The sequence below is a fragment of the Podarcis raffonei genome, chromosome 2, assembly GCF_027172205.1.
Source record: "Podarcis raffonei isolate rPodRaf1 chromosome 2, rPodRaf1.pri, whole genome shotgun sequence".
In the NCBI taxonomy this organism is placed as follows: domain Eukaryota; kingdom Metazoa; phylum Chordata; class Lepidosauria; order Squamata; family Lacertidae; genus Podarcis; species Podarcis raffonei.
In genome coordinates, this window is record NC_070603.1 from 52648691 (window position 1) to 52668382 (window position 19692).

The following is a 19692-nucleotide window of genomic DNA, read 5'->3' on the forward strand; positions in this document are numbered from 1 at the left end:
CATCTGGAGAGCCACATCTTCCCCACCCCTGGCACAAATGCTTACAGCACAATCCTAACCATGCCTACTCAGAAGTAAGTCCTATTGAATTCAATGGGGCTTACTCCCTGGATAAATATAGTTAGGATTGCAGCCTAAAACAATCTTGTGCGTGTACACTGTAATCTACTATATATTTTGGAAAGCTGTTTTCTTGTTATGCTTTTGGACAGCACCCAAGATATAATAACCAAACTTTGCGCGATGGTTCCTGAGTTCAAGGAGTAGTTTTGTTAGGATGCCATTTTGAATCAAGATCACAGACTGAATATTTAAAAATTGCACTGACCTTAACCAGTGATTTCAAAACTGCAGCAATATTTTGGTTTCTTAGATTTCCCAAGCAACACTAGGTACAAGGGGGCTAGAGCACTATATAAACAATACCTTTGCAGCCCCATTGCAGTCTATGGACTTAAAGCTAGGCAAAAAACTAGTTCTTCTGCATTTGGATTTGTTTCTGTGTTCTGTATACTTTTTGTATAATTGTCACAAACAATTTGAGAGCCAGTGTGGTGTAGTGGTTAAGAGTGGTAGAATCGTAATCTGGTGAACCGGGTTCGCTTCCCCGTTCCTCCACATGCAGCTGCTGGGTGACCTTGGACTAGTCACACTTCTCTGAAGTCTCTCAGCCTCACTCACCTCACAGAGTGTTTGTTGTGGGGGAGGAAGGGAAAGGAGATTGTTAGCCGCTTTGAGACTCCTTCGGGTAGTGATAAAGCGGGATACCAAATCCAAATCCAATTTGTACATATGCCAGCTTAGATCTTTTTGTACCTGCTCCACCTTCTGTAATTTTTATTAGCAGATAGAAATGGAGGTTGGAGGAAGAAAACAACCCCCTCTCAGAAGCAGCTAAAGTGACAGCTTTGTGCTTAGGCTGGCCCTGTTCTTAAAAGTATCTGTTGTGATTTGGAACAGATCAGAATAACGTTTCAAAAAATGTTTACACGGGTCTTCTTGAGTGAAAAGATGATATGGCAGAATTAGATAAGATGTCAGGAGGTAATGTATGAAGAGGTTAAAAGACTGTGAGAATACAAAGGAGAAAATGATAAACTTGCGCCAAAGGCATTTAAAGCCATATGAACCATATAACCTTTTTGGTACACCTCTTCAGTTGAAAGGGACCTTATTCCCCACAAAGAGCTTCAGTTCCAGAGTTCTCTGGGAAGAAGGTTTGATCAATAAACCACTCTGGAAACTGTAGCTCTGTGAGGGGAATAGGAGTCTTAGAATCACAGAATCGTAGAGTTGAAAGGTACCCCAAGGGTCATTTAGTCCAACCCCCTGAATTGCAGCAATATCAGCTAAAGCATCCATGTCAAATGGCCATCCAACTTCTGCTTAAAACCCTCAAAGGAAGGAGAGTCCACAACCTCCTGAGGGAGACCATTCCACTGTTGAACAGCTCTTACTGTCAGAAGGTTCTTCCTGAAGTTTAGTCAGAATCTTCTTTCTTGTAACTTGAAGCCATTGGTTTGAGCCCTACCCTCCAGAGCAGTAGAAGACAAGCTTGTCTTCTAGCAGCTCTCAGCACTGGCACTGAATTGGGGGCTTGCATACTCACAGCAAGGTGGTGTGTGCTTCCTTTAAGGATCCTCTGGCTTCCCCCCTCTGTGGGAAACTGTGAGGGCTGTTTCCAGCATAATGCTTGGAACTCATGGATAGACTTTTATAAAAAATGATCACACAAGCTCTTCAGTTTGAGATATTACATGGGGATTAGCAGCTTTCTCAGCTGATTGGTCAAACGCGGACAATGACTGTGCTGAAAAACCCCCGATATGAGAGAGCTTTGCCTTGCTAGTTCTTGTTTGCTTCCAGTAGAGTATTATGTGGTGTGGTGGTGCCTTCATGTGGAAACTGGAGGGATATGCAAGAAAAGAATCTGTGGGAAAGAACTAAGGCAGAGGCACAGAACTTTTAAAATATGTAATGTGCAATTTTCTCATGAGATAAGAGCTCCACAACTAATTCACCTTGGCAACAACACATCTGGGATTATATCATTCAGCATGCTGGAAATTGCGAGCCCACACACTAAACCCTGTCCCTGGCACCCACCACCCAGAAATGATAAAATGGAAATAATGTATGGGTTTAAAATTAGGCCACAACTTTATTAAATTCAGGTGTAGGAACCTTGGCTTAGGCCTTGGAAGGTATCCCTCTCATACCCAACAGGGGCTGAGGATGCGCAGGGCAGTCAGGTGTTCTGGGAGGGGACTGTAAAGCATCAACTTACACAGCGTGCCCTCCCAGTTCACCAAAGCCGGGACTCTGACCTGTATGCTGCCGCTCTAGGGCCAGTGACCCCCACAATCAACCCTTTAACGGGCCCTGCAAATGCTGCTGCATGGGGGTGCATCAATATGCTGCCCCTGACTCACAGATAGACTACAGTGGTACCTTGGTTTACGAACTTAATCTGTTCTGGAAGTCCGTTCTTAAACCAAAGCGTTCTTAAACCAAGGCGTGCTTTCCCATAGCAGAGGGGGACTCAATTTACAAACAGAACACACTCAACAGGAAGCGAAACATGTTCTGCTTCTAAGGCAAAGTTCGCAAACCAAAACACCTACTTCCAGGTTTGCAGCATTCTTAATCCAAGTTGTTAATAAACTAAGCTGTTCTTAAACCAACTGCATAGACTACCAACCAAGGTCTAAAACCGCCACCCGAGACCCCAACTGGGGTCTCGCCACCAAGATACCTACAGCTGAACATCCTCTCTTTCAGAGAAGGACTACACCCTGCCACCCACCAGTCCCTGAGGCCCTGGCGCACATCGCTCAACCAAAGGTTGTTGCCATTGGGGGTCAAATGTACTCCAAAGTAGTTAGTTATCAGGAGAATTGTATACTAAGTTCATATATATCACATGTCAGGAGGTCTTGTGATGGATGCCTTGGCTCCATCAGGACCTGGCAAGGTTTGGCAGCTTCAGATGGACCAAGAGGAGGAAGACAAAGGAGCAGATGGAGGGCTGAAAGGCTGGCACCCAAGGGTGTAGGAAAGAGGTCCTCTGCTTGTGACTGTATGACAGGGAGAGAGAGAGAGAGAGAGAGAGAGAGAAGCAGATTTCCTGACTTTCTCTTCTACCCCTCCGGTGGAGTACAGAGCTTCATCAGGGAGCAGAGAAGACTTCAGGAAGCCAGAGAGAGGGGCTCATGGTAGTGGTGGAGGAGCTGGAGGCAGAAGGGCAGGGCAGTGTTGTCACTGAAAGTCACTGCCTTGATGGGTGTGAGATCAAACACAACTGCCCAGATGTAGCAGACATGAGTGTGTGCAGTAGATTTACAGGGTGAGAGAGTCCCACAAGTGAGCTCTCCCTGCCTCACCTTTAAAAGCTTAGCAGGAGGGGTATGTCAACTGTTGGGACATCTTTAAGGCTTCCATTCACTTATGCATTTCTTGCTTTGGTCATGGAACCTTCACTTCTGGATCATGCGCTTGTTATCTGCCACTTAGTGAGGGGAGGGGTTTGTCTGTCGGTTGGTTTGTTCTCTGTGTGTTTGGAAGCCTCTTGAGATATCGTCAGAAAGTTTGGCATGAGGGTTCCTGAGGTGGGGGAAGGCACTCTTCATCAACATTTGGATGCCAGCTGCCATTTTGAATCACAACTGCAGACTAAAATGTGACTTTTTAAAATGAAGGCTGTTTCCAGAATGGGTTCATTGGTTCATTCATATTGGTTCATTCCTATGTGATTTGTCAGTGTGTGAAATAGGCATGTGAGGCATATGTCTTACACTTTTTACAGGTATTCCACTGTTTCCCATGCACACCAGGGGTGGTCCATGCTGTGTATTTTAGCCCCTTCCCTCATTAACTACTCCTCTGCCTTTCACCACCTTTTCCTGTTGTGGGCATGCATTCAGGTATTTCTGTACCTCTGAGTGCACTCCTTTAAATCCACTCCATACAGGAAGAGAGCATAAGAGCAAAAGCTACCAGCCTTTTGTTATCATGTTCCACAGTGAACACAATGGAGGCTTGTGCTTTGGGTGCATGTGTGTGCAGGGAGAAGCCAATATCCATTTTAAATTGAATAATAGTACTAATAGCACACATATATTATACAAGACTCTTACTTAACAACACTGAAGTTCTGATGAAAAAAAGGTCACACCCTGGGTCAGCCTCCTAGTGACCCAGCAACCAATCAGAGCCGGTTAGAATGCAGCCAATCAGAAGGGGCTGGTGAGTCAAAAAATTGGAACTTTACAGTTAAACTGTCAGGCAGGAATCAACTGGGCTTGGAAAAGTGCCTAGTTAGGGACCTGGGAGAGATAGGGATTGGGGTTGGCTATGCAAGGCAACCTGGTTTAATTCCCCGAGAGAAAGTAAGAATACTAGAAGGGCCTCAGAGAGCATTGCCGGTGTAGTAATATTTATAGCTAGTGTGGAAATCGTCCATCCTGAGACAAGTTTTAAATTGTACTGAATAAGGTTTTATAGTTTTCTGTAAAGTGTGTTTGCCTGAAGCTAAGAATTGTGCCTCTCATGCATAATCTCACTGAGTGCAATTAAATAAAAAGTCTATGTTTGTTTCAGAAGTGCCTCCTCATATTTCAAACCATTTGGTGTGAGGAATAAGTGGACACAGGGCATCCTTCACACAAGTAAAACACTGGTTGCAGTATAATAAAGAAATGATACCACAAACAGTTTCTAATAAGGAGAGTTGAAACTTCTGAACACCCAGAAAATCCAGCTCCCATCTTCCATGAGGGAGTCTGTCACAGAGGTCTTGCCAAGACCATTGGTATTGAGTGCAGGGGGTGGAGGGAGGCCATATTTATGTAATTTTATTAAAGTCTCCAAGTAATTTCCACATGTGTTGAGATCTGGAGAAAAGAACCCCTTCAAATAGTTTCTTCAAATGGGGGTTGTTAAAGTCCTTGAAATCTCACTTTGATGGCGGTTTTTTAAACCATCAAGCTATATGGAAATTTTGTGAAATGCCTAAATAATAAATTATCTTCCTTGGTGGCTTCCAGATGGAGATTGTCTGCTCTATGCTGCATTTCTGCGATCCCAATACAGTGGTACCTCAGGTTAAGTACTTAATTTGTTCCGGAGGTCTGTACTTAACCTGAAACTCTTCTTAACCTGAAGCACCACTTTAGCTAATGGGGCCTCCTGCTGCCGCCGCGCCGCCAGAGCACGATTTCTGTTCTCATCCTGAAGCAAAGTTCTTAACCTGAAGCACTATTTCTGGGTTAGCAGAGTCTGTAACCTGAAGCGTATGTAACCTGAGGTACCACTGTACACATTACCTTTTTACTGGGCCTTGCTACTATTGTGGGATACAAAAGTGATTAACAGATTTGTAACAAATGCATGCAGACTCTTCTCCCATTCCTCTTCTTTCTGGAGCTAAGTTTAAAACATTGAAAAGAACGTCAGCCTTAAGTTTTCATCTTAAGCACAATCTAAAGGAAGTAATCAGCTGAACTCGGTGAGATTTAAATTGTGGATGGACATGCTCTGATAGAACAGGCTACTTGCGCCCAAGTGCTTGCAGTGATCTGGTCATACGGATGCTTCAGCATCAGGCACATCACCAAAAAAGAAGAAACACACAAGAGGACACAAGAGGACGAAAGAGGACACAGATTTGCATAAAATTAGGATGTGCTAATTTATATGCATAGATGCAAATTTAGAAATAGTTACTATAATTTAAATAGAAATACAATACATCTCAGCATTGTGGGGAAGACAGTAGTCATGTGACCTGTGCACCTGCTCAGCCTGCTGTCCAGGTACAAACTGTGGATAGTAAATTTCATGGCTTCTCCATCTTTAAATCAGAGTTGGACTGCTGAGCCCTTCAGACAGAGGGCATTCTCAAACAGGGCTGATGTCTGATGGCCCTTCGGAAAGAGGAATGTCCTCTGCAAAGTAGGACACACGGCCACCCTGTTGTCTTGTTAAACTGCTTTGTATTTGCTTTTCACTTTAAAAATAAAGCGCATGTTACAATAATGTCACTTTCCGGTTGGCACTCTAGTTCAATAGGTGCTGATCTCTAAACGGCAGCAAGATGGCGATGGAGAATAAGGAAACAGAGGATACATGTCGGAAAAAGAAGGGCCTGAGCTATAGCTGCCCTATAACAAAGCCTCTTGCCCAGGGAGCCCCAAATGAAATTACTGCACTACACAAGTCTAAGGGTCAAATGACATATGATATGTGATCACTCAACCTCCTGCAGTTTTTTTTAAAAAGGTTAATAGCAGGCACCTTTTTGAAATTAGAACCAGTTCACACAGCCCCTTGGGCTTGTGGCAAACCTGCCCATTTTCATTCTGAGGGCAAAGAGTGCTTATGATAAACCAGTTCTGTGAATGGCTCTTAATAATAACAACAGGCTATTAGCTATGATTGTCCAAAGGAATCTGCTGAGGGCCAGGTGCCAGAGGACAAACAATGGGGAAGACTGATGCCTTCAAATCCCACTTATGGGCTTCCAAGAAGCATTTCAGTGATGGCTCCTGGAAGCAAGGTTCTGTTTTGAGACTAAAAGTTCCCATATCACTTAACCCTCACAGCAGGAACTGAAATTCATGATGAGCCACCCACATACCCAGTTCACCACAAGCACATTTTGTACCTGGGGCAAGCGGGGATAGTTTGTGATTCTCGCCCCAACGACTACTGTATGTTCATTGCCGTTTCAGGCACTATGTGGCAATGTGCGTGTTGCAAGCACCTACTGGACACTGCCTTGAAAATAAACAATTGTGAGTATTGCAGCCCACCTAAAAATAAAACCTGCACTACACCATATTCATATGAAAAGTTTCTAAAAGCTGTTAATTATTTTTTTTTACAGACTGACTGTTTATGAATTACCACCCTGGCATGAAAACGAACCTATCCCCCCACCCCCTTTTTAAGGCAAGTGAATGCAAGGTGTTTCTGTAGCAATGGCTCACAAACATTTGCTTTGAAAATGTTTAGTTCTATTTATATTATTTTAAAACCGAAGCTGGAATGCATACACCCTGATATTTTAAAGGATGAATTGCTCTTCTCCATTAGTTACTTGAGAACCAGATATTGCATGGCTCAAGGCTAGGAGGGCTATAGTACTAATAATAAAATCCTGGGGTGGTGGTGGTAGATATAATAGAATCATAAAGTTGGAAGGGACCCAATGGCCCATCTAGTCCAACCCCCTGCAATGCAGGAATATGCAGCTGACCCATACAAGGATTGAACCTGCAACCTTGGTGTTATCAGCACCATGCTCTAACCAACTGAGCTATCCAGGCGGTGTTAGTATGTTTGTATCACCTGGAACAGGATAAATTCTCAGAGCACTGATAACAGCTTCTAGGAACTGGAATCCAAGAAGATAACTAGGTTCCCACAAGAGCCTGCCTCTTCAGCTATAGTTAGCAGCCCCACTGTTATCTTTCATCTGGATGGAGAACCTTATCATTAGGTGTTCTTGGGAAATGAAGCTAATACCAGTCTTACAATATATCAAAAGTTTTGGCATTCCACTGGTCAAATTCTTTATTTGCTGCCTCCCATGCTTTATAAATTTCATTTATTTCATTTTCATCAGTGCTGCTATCAGATGTGATGTCGGCTGCTATTGGTTTCCAGGGGGTGGGGGTGGGGAGGTATGGCGGGCTGATACCGGGGAAGTTGGACACTCAGAAATAAAAATAAAAAGAGGACAAAAGAAAACACATTTGCATAAGGTAAGGTAAAGGGACCCCTGACCATTAGGTCCAGTCGTGACTGACTCTGGGGTTGTGCGCTCATCTCGCTTTATTGGCTGAGGGAGCCGGTGTACAGCTTCCAGGTCATGTGGCCAGCATGACTAAGCCGCTTCTGGCAAACCAGAGCAGTGCACGGAAACGCCGTTTACCTTCCCGCCAGAGAGGTACCTATTTATCTACTTGCACTTTGACGTGCTTTCGAACTGCTAGGTGGGCAGGGGCAGGGACCGAGCAACGGGAGCTCACCCCGTCGCAGGGATTCGAACCACCAACCTTCTGATCAGCAAGTCCTAGGCTCTGTGGTTTAACCCACAGCGCCACCCGCGTCCTTTACATAAGATACTATATGCTAATTTATATGTGTATAGATGCAAAGTTAGAAATAATTACTGTAACTGAGAAAGAAAAGCATCTCATCATAGTGTGGAAGACAGCGACCAAGTGACCTGTGTACCTGCTCAGTCTGCTGCCAAGGTGCACATGGTTGATGTGCAACTTTCAGACCCCTTCTCTAGAGATGGACAAATCTGTGAATTCTAGTTTTTCTCAGATTCTATTTTTTTAAAAACCTTAAATTCAGCCCTCTCCATTTCTGTACAGTTTGCTTTAACAAAAACAAAATCCAAAACTCTGCATGAAAAATCAGACCCATTTTGAATATACATTTTGTACGCAATTTTGCCTAATATGCATGGTTTGCAAGCAATTCCGCCTAGTGTACTGCATTTTCCTGAATTATTTTCCATTAATAGATGCATTGGTGTGTGCACTCTTCTCTAATATACACATTTTTGTATGCATCTTTTGTTTGTTGGAAAACTGCATTACAGAAGTGAGGATTTTGAAGGACAGATGCATGTTAGTTTGCACAGTGGTTTGGGAAGTGTGAATTAAGTAGGTGCACTTTAAAATGTGAATGTAATTTATTTCCCACCTCTACCCTGCTTTCTCTTCTTATGATTATTTATCTTTAAATCAGGCTTGGATCAGACAGCTCTTCAAATAAAGTAGGACACACAGCCATAATATATGCCAAGCAGGTTAGGGAGGATACCATATTCACTTGGTCAAGGTCACTATTTTCGTCCATAAAAGACTGTAATTAAATTCCACACTCTCCTATGAACTCAATCCCTGTGATTCTTCTGCCTCTCCCTTGTTCATACCCACAGGACTTCCGTGCACGTGAAACTATTGGAAGGCAGTGACTACGACACTATAAACCTCTCCTTATCACGAGCTGTGCAGAATAATGCATGGAATTAAAAATTAATAAAATAAATGTGTAGTGTGCTGTTTGAAAAACCTAGATGCCATTGCAGTTTTACTCCTTGTTTTTTTAAAAAAATGATATTTATTAAGAGTTTCAAAAGTACAAAAAAAAGAAAAGAAGAAAAAGAGGAAAAAGAGGGGAAAAAAGAAAAAAGAGAAAAAATACATAAAATACATAAAAACCAATACAACAACACAACAACAACAAAAAAAGAAAAATACAACTCCCATATTACATATCTTCATCTTTCATTTGCTTATTTCCTTGACCTCCTCACACCTCCTTTTTGTATTCTAGCTTAATTAGTTGTTTCAGCAAATTCTTTCCATCTTTCTCACTTTTTATTAAATGATTTATCTCAACAGTCTAACCTATTAATTAACTCAGTAAATCCTTTCCATCTTTCACCATATTCTGTTGTTCAATTTGCCTTAATTTGTTTAACCTTATCTTACCGTAAAATACCTTAAAACTTAAAACTTAATACTTATTTATACATAACTCCTTATATCATTTCTACTAAAGCCAGATAGTTTCATTCCAACATTTCCCCTAATATTCATTAATTTTACACTAATTCCCAAAATAAAGATTTTCCTTTATAGACTCTTCCGATTTTCATCCAACGTCCCTTCTTCCTGGTCTCGGGTTATGTCAGTCCTTACTATCCATTCCATCTAGTCCATCAACCTGGTAATCTGATGTCCGAGGCTCTTAAATCACTTCCATGCCCCTTCTGCAGATCTTTTTCTTCTTGTTTATACTTGCACTTTTCCTTGTCTTTTGTTGGTCTCTTTCTTAGTTTCTTTCCTTTCTCCTTGAGGAGTAGGTCTCTGGGGAATTTCCACCCATACTCATCTCCATCTCCCCACATCAGACCAACCCATTCCCCACAGTCCCACTCCCCACAACCATCAATATAATCCAAAATATCTTTAACAGCATATTTCAAAATCTCTCCAAAGTTGAGAGCCTCCTCAGCTCCAGACTCCCTCTGGCCCAGTTCAAGTTCATTCTTCCAAAACAGCGACTTATGCTCCTGCAGGGCCTCGGGTCTCTCCATTTGTGTTGCTTGAGGTAGCACCGTGACTTCCTCCATTATTATCTGCCCTTGCATTTGCCCAGTCAAACCAGTTTCCTGGATGGGTCCCTGTATGATTTCTATGTCAAGTCCACATTCACTGATTCCAACAGTCATCAAATCCAACTTCTTGTTCATCAAATCCACCTTCTCATGCATCTGCTCCAACAAAGCACTTGTCTTGCAAAAAGCAAGCACCAGGACTTCTTCCAAACACATTTTTGTTCAAGGTCACAGTCTAGTCCCACGATGTTAATCTCACAGCTGTGAAGTCCCCAAGTAAACTGCAGCAACAATTTGACAAGCTCCCTCTAGAGGATACAGTTTCTATTTGTGTCCGTCTTTTTAAAGCATATCCAACAAAAGAAAGTTACTTTCAATTTTCAGATATTTTGTTTCTTTAAAATGCAGCAGGCAACATTAGAATCAATTTGTTTCTCTTTTTCCTTGCTATCTGTCAAAATGTTCCATTCACAGTCAATGGACGTCTCGGATTTCTGTCTCTGACACCCCGTTCCCAGGTTTGAGACGGTGGAAACTTATTTTCTTTTACTCCCTCTCCTGCAGGCTTGAACAGTTTAATTTCCCCCCCCCTTTTCTCCTGCTTCCAAGGGGGTTTTAATAGTTATAAATGAAGGAAATTTCGACTTTTATAAAACGACTTTCCAGGCTAATAGTTTACAAGATTTTTGCTTCAGATTATTTACAAAAAGCGGAAGGCGGACTTCTTGTTTTGAGCCTTCCCGCTTCGGTGCCAAATTAAGTTATTTCTTGATCTAATTTTCCGTTTCTACTCATGGGTACTTATTTAGAGTCCAATTGTCGACAGGAAAAAGTCAGCCCTCTCCGGCAATGGCAATGCGGCTTCCCTCCGTGAAAGTAGCAGTCAGTTCGCAGCACCGTGCCGATCACCCTACTTCGCTCCGGAGCCCCAAAATGGGGTTCCCCGCGAATAGGGGAGGCGCTCCTGGTGCTCTGCCGAACCCCACGTTCCCAGGCTTCTTCCACTTGGGATTTCTAGTGGGTCCCCACCTTCGCCGCGGCGGGTAGACCCAGTTTCCACGGAAACAGTTCCTCTGATTGGAGGAACTCCACCATTTTGCCGATGGCGCTAACCCGGAAGTCCTGCAGTTTTACTCCTTGAAGGAAGTGTACGCCCATTAAGAAATGCAGCTGGAATTTTGTTAAGAGAGTCGTTAATATCATAAGATGTGGATGATAATTCATTGCCCTTTCTTTGTGCTGTATGACTCCGACACTCCTGAGAGAAGTGAAGCAGCAAAAAACCTTTCTAAGTGAGGAAAAGTTGCTCAGTCTCTACAGAGAAGGGCCATATTAGAGCTCTGGTCTGTGTATGTGTGAGAGAGGGTCGATGGGGGTAGGGCAGGCTATTTTTACCTAATCTCTTTGCTGAGAGGAAAGTAAGTCAGATGAATATTTTTACTAAAGAGGAGTTTGCTTTCTGGAATTGGGCCTAAGGAAGGGCAGTCCCTCTCTTTTAACTGACCGACTTCTAAGATATGCCTTTCAAGCTCACCCTCCTCCTTCACTCAATCCTTTCTAATGTTTCTTCGTGCTTAATGCTAGCTCAGCTGTAGTAGTTGGGCTACATCTCCCAGGCCCCTGCAGCCTGAGGGATGGTGTTATATTCAACCTCTTTCCTGTCCCCAGGAACTGGATCTGTCAGCAGAGAACAGCTAAAAATACCCTCATTTCCTTTAGAAATCAAGGATGCACATTGCCTGAACCTGGGCCTGCCCACCTCATGAGTGCCTAATCCTATCAACACATACCTCTTTGGCTATGTTTGTAACACCCCGCCCCATCCACACACAGCCAAGAAACCTAATTCCCTTCATAGAAAATTAACTGTCTGCTTAAATCTCTCCTGCACACTTAAGTAAGGATGAATTCTTCCAGTGCTCAAAGTTTTACTAAAGGTGCAGTTCTCCTATAGCTTAGCATATCTCCGTTCTTATGAAGGGATGTACTGTTCAACTTAGTCCTACTTAAAGTAAAGGTAAAGGTACCCCTGACTGTTAGGTCCAGTCGTGGACGACTCTGGGCTCATCTCGCTTTACTGGCCGAGGGAGCTGGCATACAGCTTCCGGGTCATGTGGCCAGCATGACTAAGCTGCTTCTGGCGAACCAGAGCAGCGCACAGAAACACCGTTTACCTTCCCGCCGGAGCGGTACCTACTTATCTACTTGCACTTTGACATGCTTTAGAACTGCTAGGTTGGTAGGAGCAGGGACCGAGCAACAGGAGCTCACCCCGTCGCGGGGATTTGAACCACCAACCTTCTGATCAGCAAGCCCTAGGCTCTGTGGTTTAGATCACAGCGCCACTCACATAAAGTAGATCTACTGAAATTAATGTGCTTAAGTTACTCATATTCACTAATTTTAACGGATCTGAGTAGGATTAACTGTGGCTGCAACCCAAAAAGAACCCATGTTTGAAAGAATTTTGGACTGTGGCCCATCTGCACTATACATTTAAAACAGTATCATACCACTTTAAATAGTCATGGCTTCCCACAAAGAATCCTGGGGACTGTTAAGGATGATGAGAATTGTTAGGAGACCTCTATTCTACCCCCACAGCTACAATACTAATGACTCAAACATCCTGGGAAAATTATATTTCCCAAAATACCTAACACCTGGGATAGTGCCATTGTTGAGTGCTGGAAAAGGAGAAGGTACAAACTCTCTGGCTCATTTTTCATCTGAAGAACTGTCAGGGACATGATGCTCACTTAACAATGCAGCCAAGCATGTTTAACGGAACAAAACTGTATTATGAGCCCGATAAGCATGAACTTCGGTGACATCACTAAACAAATTAGTGAGTTCAGATTACCGAAGCCTTTAAATGAATGATTTGTCAACAGGAGGGTGAAGAGTTGAAATAATGTCATATGGACTTGCAGGGGTGAGGCGTACATGTTTCAAGTGCAGAGCATGGTGCAAAACAATGTGCATAGAACTTGAAATAGGGTCAAAACGATGGTGTTGAGCAAAAAAAATAAACTTCCTGAAGTATATTTCCCTTTTGGTTAAAAGGTTTTCTTACACCCAGAAGGACTTCTTGGCTTTCTTTTGAGTTAGAGTTAGATTTGCCATGCAGTTAGAGTCAACATGTGGACATAGTAATAGAGGACTTGGCCCTTACATTGGGATAGGGGGCTCATTGTCACTGGTAGGCCCTCAAAATGTTCTGCCAAGTGGAGAAATCTAACAAGCAAAAGCTGATGGTAACAATGTGGGGCTCTGTTGATGAAACTGTGTTATGCTGATATTTTTTGTAGGATTCCAAGGATTAGTGGAAATAGGAGGCTAAAAACACACCCAAGGACTCTGTTCCATATCTTCATCAAGTACTTGTCTTAGGAAATGACGGTCCATTCCAGCCCCCATGCAATAATAGGTTGCATTTGGTATAGGGTTGCCGTATTTCACAAAGTGAAAATCCGGACACAAAAGTTGTTGAGTTGTTGTTGTTTTGCAAAAACCAACAGTTCCGATATGGGTGACGTTTTACCAACTGTATTAGCTACACAACAAATATTAGACATAAAATACATATACACAATCAATAAGGCAAACTATTATGCATTTAAGCACTATCATAGCATAACCCTTGCCAGAGCATTCCATTCTTATGAAAGGTCACTCTTGGAACAGGATTCTCTCTGTCTCTCTCTGTTCACAAGGTCTGGGTTGGAACCTCTGTCTGTGTTGAGATCTACATTCTGGTCTCTGATCCCCTTGGTCTCTATAGTGCTCCAGCCTCCCAAATGTATACTATCTGAGCATTGGAATAGGACAGGCACCCTTGTCTCTGTGGTCAGCCAGGAGAAGTACCAATGGCATCATCACGTACCACTCTAAGGTATGTCAAAGAGTTGGCAAGCTGTCTTCTTCTATTATTAGCACGAGAAGCACTAGTCCCTGTCATTCTCATGGCTTTGATCCTGTAAACCCATGAATCAATCATCAATCCTGGCAATTAGCCCAAAGTGACCTCATGGCCTGGTAAGGTAAGGTTACCTCACTGCCTTATCTCTATAGTCAAAAAATAAGCTCATCTTCCATTATATAACACCTACCACATAAACACAACCGAACAGGCCAAAATATTGTCTATTATGCAAATTCAGGCTCTTATGGAAGCTATCAATAAGGCACCAGGGATATAATTTTTGGATACCACTTATCTCTTCGTAATCAAAATACTGTATACTTCCACACGTTTCCATCACACATTAACATCAGACTCTTCCTCATTGAGGTGGATTAAAATACTACTTTCCCTCATTGTACAAGAACATTGTGGTTTCCTAGTCTTTGCTGTTCTAAGGCATGGTCCGTTTTTGCACTGGAAACCCATGAAACAGATTTCTTTTTATTTTTTATTTGCAAGGAAGGCAGACTCTGTTTTTAATTGAATTTCCAGCTCAGTTCCAAACCACAATTTCTTTAGTAAGAGACCATGGTATTTGTAGAAAATCTCATAATTTAGGGCTACAGCCGTAAGGCTTTGACGGAGGTAGGGATTCAAGTCCCTTGTGGCTTCTGCATAATGCCTCATCTTCAAATTCCTGAGTCATGGTTTTCAATCCTTGGTTGTGAGGTTTGGATTTACACATCATGTCTTATGCTAACATAGGAGTTTTTACACTAGTGAAACAAATATGACAAAAACCAGAACGCTACCTTTTTTTTAGTTTGGGGGCAACCCACTCTTTCCCCCTGTCTTCAGTTGCTTAGTGAAGGCTTCAGTGGGGAAGTCTGGGGACTGTTTTTTATGGTTGCTAAGCAACTGTAGCCATCTCTTCCCTCTCTGGCATTGTCAAAGTGGCTGACTATATATGGAACAAAGGGTAATAATGGTTAAGAAGATGTCTAACTTGGGTAGCAGCTATGGCAGAGGTGCCATGTGGGAACAAACAGTTCAAATGTCATGGAGATATGTAGCCGGGCCCTTACTGCTTTAGAATCATATCCAATGTTTTATTGTTATTTATTATGCTGCTTACATGTCAAAGTGGCCTCTACACAGGTAGCTGTGGACCTCTCCTAGGTAGTACATAGCTATGGTTTGGGTGTTCACCTTCCTATATTTTTCATGTTCCTGCATTATTTAGGCTTTAAATGCACAAATATAAAACCAAACAAATTACTGAAATGTTTTCAGAAACTACGGTAAATGGAAGCCAGTGCATTTGACTTCTTTGTGCATAACTGGTAACAAAGATATTTTTGCATTTTTGTATTATTTATGTATTTTTATATTACTTCGCAGACTTGTCCCCTTGAAGGAAAGGAAAGGCACCAAAATTCAGCCACTCCTAAGGTAGAGCGTGTACAGAAATAATTCCCTTCAGTCTTCCAGGGACAGTTGGAGTTGGCTGAATCTGACTCTACAAACTGGCTTTGGGCCAAGGATCATAACGGGTGCTATAAGAACAGCTGCAGATCTGGGTCTCTTTTCCTGCTATTCTCTATGGTATCTACTGCAAGCAATGCACCTTATGCTGTCATCACACAGTGTGTCTCCCCTAGCCTACCAGCTGCTGATGTCAGGTAGAGACAATGAGACACACAGTGCAATGGCCAACATACAGTTGGCCCCAGAGAAGAAACTGCTTCTTCAACCACCACGTAGTCAAACGATGGCATTTGCTCCCACAAGATTTAGTGATTGCCACCAGCTTGGATAGTTTTAAAAGGGGTTAGATGAAATCACAAAGGATAAGGCTGTCAATGGGTACTAGTATAACGTCCAGTATCAGAGGAAGGATGTCTGAATTGCTGGGGAACATGACGCGGGTGGCGCTGTGGGTAAAAGCCTCAGCGCCTAGGGCTTGCCGATCGAAAGGTCGGCGGTTCAAATCCCCGCGGCGGGGTGCGCTCCCGTTGCTCGGTCCCAGCGCCTGCCAACCTAGCAGTTCGAAAGCACCTCCGGGTGCAAGTAGATAAATAGGGACCGCTTACTAGCGGGAAGGTAAACGGCGTTTCCGTGTGCGGCTCTGGCTCGCCAGAGCAGTGATGTCACGCTGGCCACGTGACCCGGAAGTGTCTCCGGACAGCGCTGGCCCCCGGCCTCTTGAGTGAGATGGGCGCACAACCCTAGAGTCTGTCAAGACTGGCCCGTACGGGCAGGGGTACCTTTACCTTTACCTTTATGAGGAGAATGCTATAGCACTCATGTCCTGCTTCGAGGGGAGGACCTGATTATTAGCCGCTGTGAGAGCAGGATGCTGAACTATATCGCCCTGTGGTCTGATCAAGGGCTCTTACATTCAGAACCCCAAACCAAGGCTTGCAAAAAGCACTCACAGAAGCGAACGACACATGGCAAGTACGTCAGCTTCTCATCTTGTTTCAGAAATCCTGTAGCTTGGCTAGGGACCATTTCCTACTAAGGTCTGTCACCATATATCTGGCAGGAAACATTCCCTTTCCTCTTTATCCAATGGCTAAAACTAATCCATGGAGGATTATGCATATAAACTGCGGATGGCAATGCACCTTAAGCATGAATATGACAGGTCATAGTTTCCTGCAAATCAAACTTAAGCTTGCAAAGTCCCATCTCATCCGAGGGTTTAAATTGGATTAGTTATTTTTAAACCTCACAGAAGGGGCATTAAAATGTGCTTTTCAAGCAGCCACAAGCAATTCCTGCCGTAGGGCATGGGCTGCTCTGCTCATAATTCCTCTCCCTATCCCTTTAAATAACCCCAAGTGATGAGACAGAAAATAATATGCCCAGGCACAGGAAGGCACTCTACTTGCCTTTGCTGATTGTTGACTTTAGAGAATTCAGATTTCACTTGTGGGTTGGGGTTTGTTTTGTTTCACAATCCAGGATTTGCTGTTCTACCAGAATTCAGCAGGATATATATATATATATATAAAGAAACCAACAACCCTCAGTCCTACCCATAACTCCTTAAAGAGATCGTTACTGGAATGAATAGTCTACAAAGTTGAAGGTAGCATGCAACTCAGTCACCTAAGAATCACCAGGTTATAAAACTACCTAAATCCTTGCCTTCCTTCCTTCCCTTTCTTGTTACATTCTGATCTGGAAACCACTGCTGCCATTGTTAGCTTTGAGCTACTCTGCAATTTCTGGCCAAGTTAAGTAGGGGCTCTAGCTTAACTCTTACATTTAATACCTTGGGTTTGTCATGCAGTATCTCCTTTGCAATTGCAATATCAAGACAAGAGCCTCAAGATTTGATATGCGCATTCCTGGCAAAATGTGTCCACATTTGAATACCCACCCTATCCACCCACCTGTTTTTATGGGAAAAGTACAACTTTATAAATGTCTGGAATTTTTAGGGAGCTTCCTCTTCCGCTTCTGTGGATTGAATTATTCCTTTTTCTTTCCATTTTAGCTAGATCTAGGCTTGCAGAAAATTTTATTGTGGAGTTGGTGCTACTCAATGGATTTTTTTTTCACAGCAGCCACATGACATTGTCCTCATCAAAAATACCATTCCACATGGCCCCATTTAATCAGGATTCTGTGACGGAGTCTGCCCCTTTTGGGATTGCTTGCTTGCTGGACTCAGCGCCTTTTGAGATTGCTAGCTTGCTTCCATAGAAGTTAGCCAAGAGTTAAAATATTCATAAACCTCAGGTTTCAAAGAGTTAGCCACGGCTCTAATGGGGACACCTGTTTTCTTCCTAAATGTTCTCAATGATCAACCCTATATTCACTGGTACTGGACCAAAAGAACTGAAAGATTTGTTGCCTTGCTGACATGGGATTTCAAAGGGATGCGCTTAACTTTTGCATACAGATCTCAAATCCAACTTTGCACTCTGCATGCTCCAAGTTTAGGTATACCCCATCACTGCTCACTTTCTCTAGACTTTTGCTTAGTTCTTTCACACTTCCAGACTAAGGTGTCTGTACTGAATATTTGCTCCTTGCACATTTGTAACTTGGCTGTCTTAAGAGCAGCACACATCTTCTCTGCTTTTCTTTTCTGTGCAATAAACCAATCTTCTACTTCCTGGTGTGGCAAGTTCTTTATTAGGCATAAGGTTTAAAGGTTTACACACATTTTAAATGGATGCACGTCCTGACTCCACGCAAAAGGTTCCATTCCTCTCAAAAGTGCGCATTGGATCGATACATGTGGTGGACACATATGAGGGTTCAGATATGCATCTTTTAACAGTTTCTCATCGTACAGGAGCTTTAGGCAGACAGAAGTGTAAATTGCTTTGGCTTGCTCCAGAGCCCAGCATATGAGGCAACCTTGCATCTACTCTGGAGTTAATGGGAGGGTCGCATTGATTCTGCTCTCCAGATTTGCGGGAGGGATCCCTGGGTTGTGCTAAGTGGATTCGTCAAACCTGTTTCAAGGGATAGTAGCTCTGTACTGAAATGAATGGAAACTGTAAAGCAGCAGTAATGGACGTTTTCCACCAGTCTGGCATGATTCAGCCAGTTAAGCACTTTTCAGTTCTGCTTTCAAAGGCTGAAATGTATTCACTTAATGACTGAGCTCCATGAGCTGTGGCCAACTAAGCCCAACTCAGAGTAGACACACTGAAATTAATGAAGTCAAGTTAGTTAAGTCCATTAGTTTCAATGGGTTCTCGCTGTATATGACCAACATCGGATACAACCCAGGAAGATTATAAAGGCTGCAATCCAATGTCCATTTTCCTGGATGCAAGTCTTGTTGAACGCACAGAGGACTCACCCACCCTTCTGCTTTTACATTTGCCCCGCTGCTTTCCCCAGGAAAACCTGCTCCTTACTGCTGAATCTGAGCAAATGTCAGTCCACAAAAAACCCCACTGAGGTTTGCTGATTCAGCAAAAAGTGGGTTTTTCTGGGGGAAAGTGTTAGGACAAGCAGAAGTGTGGCCAATCCCCGTGATTTACTTCTGAGTAAACAGGCACAGAAGTATACAGCAGAACTGCTTAACATTAATTGCGCTGTGTCCATAATTTTAAAAGAACTTTTTTTTGTTGTCACAAGTTATGTGGGTTGAAATATTATTGGCTTCTTGAGCAGACAGCTGATAATTTGTTTATTTTCAAGAAGTAAGGCTATACAGATGTCTTGACAAAACTATCAGGTTAAATGCACTTGTTATCTGTTAGAAATGAAAGTTAACAATAAATAAGTGATTTATGCTGTCAATAACATTATGGAGTGTATAAAATTATATTTCCCTTGCTTTAAACAATAACAAAAATCTACTAGTGGCATTAATATATACAACACAGGTCCTGAAATATATTTAAATTACCTTAGCCAGCAGTGCTCAGATTTATTATTATTTTTAAATGGAGAAACTATAATAAATAGAAACGTTAAATATTTACAATAAAAGAAAATGTGGAATCAGTAGGTGAACACATACATCCAATTTTCATACACAGAGGGGGGAAAAGGTATTATATCCACCTCCTCAAAAAAACACCTGAATTTCCTTTGTGTAAGCTATAAGGGGAACATATATTTACTGAATGAAGATAAATTATACGCATGCTGAGGTGATCGG

The 19692-nt window shown here is 42.7% G+C and overlaps 3 long non-coding RNA genes across 3 annotated transcripts in view; 2 read left to right on the plus strand and 1 right to left on the minus strand.

Moving 5' to 3' along the window:
* The window catches only part of LOC128407798 (uncharacterized), a 53828-nt gene extending 34497 nt beyond the window's left edge, over positions 1-19331 (plus strand). Inside the window, exons 2-3 of the long non-coding RNA XR_008328905.1 lie at positions 15453-15979; positions 16340-19331. This is a non-coding gene — a long non-coding RNA (uncharacterized LOC128407798). The remainder of the gene's footprint in view (positions 1-15452; positions 15980-16339) is intronic.
* On the plus strand, positions 4265-7644 carry LOC128407797 (uncharacterized). Its single transcript, XR_008328904.1, has 3 exons — positions 4265-4388; positions 6732-6794; positions 6887-7644. It is a non-coding gene; the product is annotated as an uncharacterized LOC128407797 (long non-coding RNA).
* LOC128407799 (uncharacterized) lies at positions 12925-14932 on the minus strand. The gene is made up of 2 exons (XR_008328906.1): positions 14864-14932; positions 12925-13700 (listed from the first exon to the last, which is right to left on the minus strand). It is a non-coding gene; the product is annotated as an uncharacterized LOC128407799 (long non-coding RNA).
* Positions 19332-19692: the final 361 nt, after the last annotated feature.